The 8,089-nt window shown below is 38.1% G+C and overlaps 1 long non-coding RNA gene across 1 annotated transcript; it reads left to right on the top strand.

Annotated features, from left to right (window-relative positions):
* Window positions 1–1,471: 1,471 nt before the first annotated feature.
* Window positions 1,472–3,994, top strand: LOC134578571 (uncharacterized). Its single transcript, XR_010086109.1, has 2 exons — window positions 1,472–2,595; window positions 2,818–3,994. It is a non-coding gene; the product is annotated as an uncharacterized LOC134578571 (long non-coding RNA).
* Window positions 3,995–8,089: the final 4,095 nt, after the last annotated feature.

Here is an 8,089-nt window from a genome sequence, read left to right as displayed (position 1 = left end):
GGAAAACAATCCGTTTTTCTGGCACTGGAGGTATCCTCTCCCTCCCACCCCCCAATTCCCGGTTGCTGAAGGGGTGAAAACCCCTTCAGTCACTTTCCTGAGGCAGCGACGATGTCCCTTGTTGCTGTCTCCTCCTCCGCGCCGCTCCTCCTACTGTCTCCGTCGGCCGGTGGGCGAGACTGATCCCGCCCACCGGCCGAGGAGAACTAATGTGCAATGCCGCGCATGCGCATTAGCGCTCCCCATAGGAAAGCATTAAAAAAGATTTTCAATGCTTTCCTATGAGGAAATGAGCGATGCGGGAGGTCCTCACACAGCGTGAGGACGTCCAGCGATGCTCTAGCACAGATAATCTGTGCTATGTGTCAGGAAGTGACCTCTAGTGGCTGTCTAGTAGACAGCCACTAGAGGTGGAGGTAACCCTGCAATGTAATTATTGCAGTTTATAAAAAAAACTGCAATAATTACACTTGCAGGGTTAAGAGTAGTGGGAGTTGGCACCCAGAACACTCCAATGGGCAGAAGTGGTCTGGGTGCCTGGAGTGTCCCTTTAAGTGGTACTAACATTTCGGAAGTGACAGTTCCTCTTTTAAATGTACTTTTCTGAAATTTTAAATAAATGCATGTTTCTAATATAGGATGTTTGCATTCAGTAACTTGTATTTTACGCTTTACACCTAGATGTAAAGTGTAATTCTTATCATCGAGCACGTTACTTAAAGAAATAGTCTAAACGCCATAACCACAATGGCACACTGTAGTGGTTATGGTTCCAGAAATGTCCTGGAGCCACCCCCTCTGTAAGTTGTCAAGCTGTGTTAGGACGTTTTGACTTCTTATGTTGGGTGTGTTGGACACCTCTCCCCACCTCTCTGAAGCCTTTTTAGGAGATTCTGTGAGCTCTCCTGAGCTTCACCGTGCAGTACAGGTCTAGCTCATTGGCTGAGAGCGTCAGCGGATTACTGTCAGTCATTGCACTAAACGATGTACCACAGGCTTAGCTCAGTCACAGAGAATCTGGCTAGTGAGCAGGCTATAGAGGAGGCAGGGAGCAGTGACCAGCAGGCCCCAGGTAATTTCAAAATGATTTGACTGCTTACACTGAGAGGTGGGTGCAAGGGCACTTTTGGCACCATAACCACTACAGAACTCTTTAATCCATATGGGTGATATCAAAGAACCTCAGCGGCCACTAACTACCAGTCATCAAATGTTTAATTTTGTACCATGAAAATAGCCTTAACCAACAACAATAACCACTGCCATTTTACCGATTACAGATTTATCAGTAAATGATTTAGATAAACATGAAAACTACCTATATTCTTTGTTGTTGTTGTTCATTTCTTGCATCACTGGAAAAGGGGGGGGGAGGAAGTAGCAGAATATTTTGATATTTAACCCATAAAATTCTGGTCAGAACTTTAACTCTAATGGACTTTTTTTTTGTCTCCTTATATCTTTTAGATTTGCACTTACTGTACCACCCAGCTTTGTAGCAGTTCTGGCGACTCTGAAAAACCAGACACAACTTTCCAGTGACCTTAAAAATAAATTTGCTTTGGAGGAGAAAATGAAAGGAGGCACTCTTGTTATTTAGCCCCAATGAAGGCGTTTGGGACTGAGAGTCTTAGCAGACCAGTGTTTATTTATTAGTTTTTGAGTTTCATTTTTTTTTTTTTGGTTCCATATTCCTAGTTACTGTATAAATCCTGAAGTGTGTCTGTGTGATAATATAACTACAAGTGTGTGAGTCTATATAAATACACGTGTTTTGCATATGTAATCTACTTTTGTTTTACTGATAGTGGCCAGACTCTGTCCGGGCATTACTGACATTACCCAACCATCTCCATATCTTTAGTGTTTAAGTGTATGACACTGCTTAGGAGGGTTAGCGGATGAACAGCAATATATAAGGCGTGAACATTTTCCTTTTCGGTTTTATTATATTTTCTCTGAATTAAAGGGAATCTCTGCGGCATAATTTTACCTCCTGTCCTTTGCTCAGATAACTTCTATAGTTGTGACTTTGATGGCTTCATCAATGGTCGATGAGTTAAAATTTAGGAAAAGGTGGAATTGGGAATAAAAGTCTGACTTAATCTCAACATGGCAATTTCATCCTAAATTAAGGCTGAAATCAAGCTAGGAATAAATTAGAGTTGGAGAAATTGTATTGCCAATTCAGTTTTTTTTTTGTCCTAATTTATATTCCTACATTTTAAATTTCACCGCAGGTTATTGTTTCGTATATATCCAACCTTCATCGATCACACTGACATTATCTCTCTAGATGCAAATAATTGCTTAAAACATACGCGCATATGCGTGTGTGCGCATGTCTGTATATAAATACACTGTTAAAAAAATAAAATCCTTTTTTCCCCATTTTTAAAAAGCTTACTAACTTATACTATCTATTTATATATTTGTGAATAGACAAGTATGTTTTGTCTTACACAAAAGCACTATATTTACTTAATTGAAAAGTATGACTTTATTTTTCTGTTGCGAACTTATTTTATAAACCACTTGAGTTAAATACTGTAATATCCTTATAACTGTATACTCATTGCAGTGGATTAGTTCGTTGTTTTCCGTTCTGAATAAATGCCGCTTATATCTATGATTCTCTGTCTTTGAGTTGCACTGAACTTGCGGGCGACTCATACTGCAACATTAAAGAGCAACAGCCCTAGTGCAATAGGAATAATGCATGCTGGGAATGCACTCCAACACCAGAAAAGCGCTTTAGTAACATCTGGCTCTCAATCCCTTGCCCTAGTTAGCCTAGCCAAGCTCGAGTAATTTAAGTTACCAATGTTCTGATTCACCGAAGGATAAAGTGGGGTATTCTTAAAGTCATTGTATCGTCTCAACATTCTAAAAAGAACAGTGAACATATAGAGTGAAAATCTAGACACTGTATTAACAGAATAGGGTGCTAATATATTGATACATTTTAAGTGACTTTATCATTTGCAGCCCTGTATGCAAATTATTTACTAGAGAAAAGAGGAACTTGTTTTTATATGGTAGTGCATGGTAATATATAACAAAGGCATATAGACCCCTTGCTATTCTTTACCAGTATACATTTGTTTAAAACATATTTAATTTAAATTGTAAACACTGTAAAGAAACAATACATAAAGTCTATAATGCATGTAATTTATATTCTCGATCTAAAAAATATTTTTTTTTTATTTTTTTTTATACTCTCCACCACATTGTCTTCAAAACATTTATATTGAATGAGAAGATTACTTTTCATAAAAAAAATAGTTCAAAATAAATAAATGGGACTATTCAAAAATGTAACATTTTACATCCGGTTACAGCGGGGCTGATTATTTCATAATCCCCCATCTGTTACGTTTTGGTGGATGTTTTTATGTAGTTTAGACTGAGTTCAATATGTGCTGAATCCTGGTTGGTTTTCTGTTAATTTAAAGTGAACATGTTTCTCTTTACTATCTAGTACGGTAAATTCGCTCTGTATTGGCATTGTCTGACAGCATCCCTCTATGCCTGGGTTTGAGAGTCCCTAAAGAGTGTAGTCCCTGCTAAGTGGCAATGTGACCTATAAATATATGTATTTAATTATAAATATTATGTTGTTTTTTTTAATTATGAAATGAACTTGAATATCACAATGTAGACCAATCTGTGCACTTCTCCAAACATTGTTCTACAGTATATGCTGGAGAGAGCCGTTATTTGGGGGATAGTGTGGGGGTAGAGTGGATTTATTTTTTTTAATCTGGTTGCCTGTTCTTGAAAACAATGTCAGCTGTGAGATAGCTTTTCAAGGACTCAAAATCTGGGGTGTGATTGTTACGCTTTCCTGCAAACTAGTGTTGAAATAACAAAATATATGTAGCATTTTATTTTTTCTTCTTCATTTTGTCTTATTTTTATCATGCCAAGCAATTTTGTATAACTGCATTTACAATCATAAAAAAATGACAATAAAATGTAAACCATTCAATTGCTCTCTTTTTTTTTTTTTTTTTTTAAATCATTATTATTAACTTTTTTGTTTTGTCTTATTACAGGATTTATGCTACATATTATTATAGTATTTGTATTAGATTGCCTTTTGCACATTGAGTGTTTTTATTTCTAAACTGTGAAAGCAGGGACATATACAGGAATGTGTAATATTTTACTTATTTATTTATAAAATATTTGACCAGGAAGGATACATGGAAATCTCTCTCATTTTCAAGGATTTTAGTGTTTTTGTAATTGAAATAAGTTTAGGAGTAGTGGTTGGGAGTAGGGATAGTGTTGAGGGCTTTGTATTTACAATAAAATATTTTCCTGCAAAATCAGAATGATTAGAAATCTGCTCATATTGAGTTATGTTTACAAATGAATCCGTAGGATTGTGCTAAGACAGTTACCTGTGCCTGCACACCTGGGATGCAGAAGATACTGGTTTAGAAAATCGTACCGGAGAGCGGATTGCATGTTTACTTCATATGTTAAGTTTTGGCAGATAGATGAGATCATAACATAAACTAATAAAGCATGCCTTATAATGGCAGCTAACGCTCTTTGTGGATGGTAATTATGGTATTTTTTTTGGTTTGATTCTAAAATCTTATCAAAATAAAAATAAGTTGCTGTTAGCCAGTCGTCCTATAATTGGACACGGTCCCCTTTTTAATGTCCAGATAGGTGCAACAAAGGTATTTAGTGTTAGCTGATGTTGTAGATATAGGAAGCCTTGCACTAGAGTGGTCAAAAGGTAAGACTACTACACTGTGTACCTTGCAATCAGGAAGATGTTTTGTGAAAAGGGGAGGTGTGACTAAAGGGGTGGAGTTATGCTGCAGAAAGCTGGGTTACATTTTTTTTTTTTTTTTTTTTTTTTTTTTTATTGAGAGCGAGATTTGAGCAGGGAGAAATACACAGCATGTATAACATACCAAAACCTATCAAAAGCACTTGAGTTGTGTTTGTGCCTGCAATGAACTTACCATCAATCTATTGATGGTGAGGTATGTCTTTTTGCTGATGATACTAAGATATGTAACAGGGTTGATGTTCCAGGAGGGATAAGCCAAATGGCTAATGATTTAGGTAAACTAGAAAAATGGTCAGAGTTGTGGCAACTGACATTTAATGTGGATAAGTGCAAGATAATGCATCTTGGACGTAAAAGGGCAGAGTAGAGAATATTTGATAGAGTCCTATTCTCAACATCTGAGGAAAGGATTTAGGGGTGATTATTTCTGATGACTTAAAGGTAGGCAGACAATGTAATAGAGCAGCAGGAAATGCTAGCAGAATGCTTGGTTGTATAGGGAGAGGTATTAGCAGTAGAAAGAGGGATGTGCTCATGCCATTGTACAGAACACTGATGAGACCTCACTTGGAGTACTGTACACAGTACTGGAGACCATATCTTCTGAAGGATATTGATTCCTTAGAGAGAGTTCAAAAAAGGGCTACTAAACTGGTTCATGGATTGCAGGATAAAACTTACCAGGAAAGGTTAAATGATCTTAACATGTATAGCTTGGAGGAAAGACGAGACAGGGGGGATATGATAGAAACATTTAAATACATAAAGGGAATCAACACAGTAAAGGAGGAGACTATATTTAAAAGAAGAAAAACTACCACAACAAGAGGACATAGTCTTAAATTAGAGGGACAAAGGTTTAAAAATAATATCAGTATTACTTTACTGAGAGGGTAGTGGGTGCATGGAATAGCCTTCCAACTGTAGTGGTAGAGGTTAACACAGTGAGGGAGTTTAAGCATGCGTGGGATAGGCATGAGGCTATCCTAACTATAAGATAAGGCCAGGGACTAATGAAAGTATTTAGAAAATTGGGCAGACTAGATGGGCCGAATGGTTCTTATCTGCTGTCACATTCTATGTTTCAATGTCCCTTTAGTTTATAAGCCTAAGGGTATTATTTGTACTCCTAGATTAATACTTGCTTTAAGGAGTAATGATCAGTTTTGATAGCGTGCCATATGGATGCCCACCGAGAATGAAACCTGTTCATGATCATATCCAACTATCCCACCAATCAGGCACAATGGATAGCATATTGGAATTTTCTGCCAATGGATTGTTCTTAAAACATGATTATTTCTGTATGTGTCAAGTCTCCAATGATATTGATGGGAGTCAGATATTCATCTGAACGCTGTCAAACTCTGCAGATTTTAACCTGAACACCACATGGTCCAAATGGCCAGGGTACCCTGCGCAGGGTGGCTACTGAATCCTGAATACCTCAATTTACAATTGTCAGCTCTGCACCTGAGATTGATTAAACCAACCCATCCCCCCCACCCCACCTCTAACTAATGTAACAATAAGCACAGTGTATGAAACCACACAGAAAATGTCAGAACCGACCAGGTGTTCAGTGTATACAGTCTGTTTTGGAATGAGATCCTTGGGGATTCATTCAATACTCCGGTGCATAGGACTGATCTTGTCAAATGTATGTGATTAAAATCCTGTTTAATCCTTCAGTTCCATAGGACAGAGGAACATGTTTCAGAGCAATGCGTTGCTTTACTATTGGCACTGAAAGTGTTAAGGTTTTGTCTTTGAACGCCCCCTGCGTTTGCAGGTCTATTCTCTTCTAACTGTTCTTTTGAAAAGTAAAATCCGCTTCTCTCTATATCCTCCCCATTGATCAATTAACCCCGTCGCTTCTCGGGGATCCACCAAGCGCAGGGCCTGTTCTTTGATTCAAAGTAGCAAACAGGATGTGTTTTCACAGTCAGTGACATCACACACAGAGGAACTCTAAGAGCGGAAGTCAGCACCTCCCAAAAGTCTCGAGCTGGGATGCAAACAGTTTGCCGTTGAAAGTTTAAAACGCAGCTGTTGGGAAATGATTCGAAAACAAGATCTGTCATTGAGATTAACCTCTTAAGTACCATATTCACCATTACAGCCACAGCTAATGTAGTTGTTCTGGTGTGTATAGTATGTCCCCGCAGGCTTTTTAATGTAACAATGTTTACATTGCCTTTCATAACACCTCTAGGAGCAGTCACTCAGATGGCCACTAGAGGTGCTTCCTGGGTCAGTGCTGCACAGTGTGCAGCCCCTACATTCAGTGTCTCCACGCTCTGCATGGAGGCGTTGAACGTTCCCCAAAGAGAGGCTGATTGGTGCAGTATGGCAATTTGCCATGCACACACAATAGCCTCCCAATGGGATTGGCTGAGATTGCCAAGTGGGATGATCTCAGCCATGGAGGCGGGGCCAGTCTCGGCGAGACTGACGTAGGTAAAATTAAAAGTTTAATACCTTTTTCAGAGCAATCTGAGGGGGGGCCCGGGAGCTAAATAGTTAAACAGTATAGTGTTAGGAATACATGTTCGTTTTCCTGACACTACAGTGTTCCTTAAAGTCATTGGTCTTTGATATAATTTTCACAACGTTGCAACAGTTTATCCAGCGCCGCAAATTGCTGTCTCTTTCTGTAAAATGAATCAGTCAAACTTTAAATGTAAATGTATTATACATACGAACATGCTTACATACACATAGAACAGAAATTAAAGCTGGGGGTTTAGAACTACCACCTCTAATCATTGCATGCAAATATTACTGGAAATATATTAAACATGCAAATTATACTGTAGATATATTATACTTGCAAATTATACCTGGGGTATATTATTTATTATAGCCCCGGATGATGTCACTCCCAAAGGGTGAGTGGGGACACGTCAATCAAATAAACATCCTTTTTAAAGTCACAAACAGGATTGTCTTCAGCTGGTGCTCAGTATGTCATAGCAGGAGTATAGTTACTGATGGATGGTCAACAGATGGCTAGGAGAAAGGGTTAAACAAATAAAATGGAAAACTGTCCTGTAGTCTTGGTTGAGATCCTTAGGAATGAAAAACGAAAACAAAATCATATTCGAGGGTGAATGGTTTAATTACACAGTGTGGGATGCACTTACATAAAACCTCACATTCATATGGAAATTTAGGATAAAATGTAAGTAAACGCGTCCTATAGAATATTGAAATGTAAATAATTTGGTATGTAAAAGAAAGCAAATCCTACTATCAAACCCAAATTGT

This window comes from Pelobates fuscus, chromosome 12 (assembly GCF_036172605.1).
Source record: "Pelobates fuscus isolate aPelFus1 chromosome 12, aPelFus1.pri, whole genome shotgun sequence".
NCBI lineage: Eukaryota > Metazoa > Chordata > Amphibia > Anura > Pelobatidae > Pelobates > Pelobates fuscus.
The sequence above is the reverse complement of the archived record's forward strand: the minus strand, read 5'-3'. Positions and strand labels throughout refer to the sequence as shown.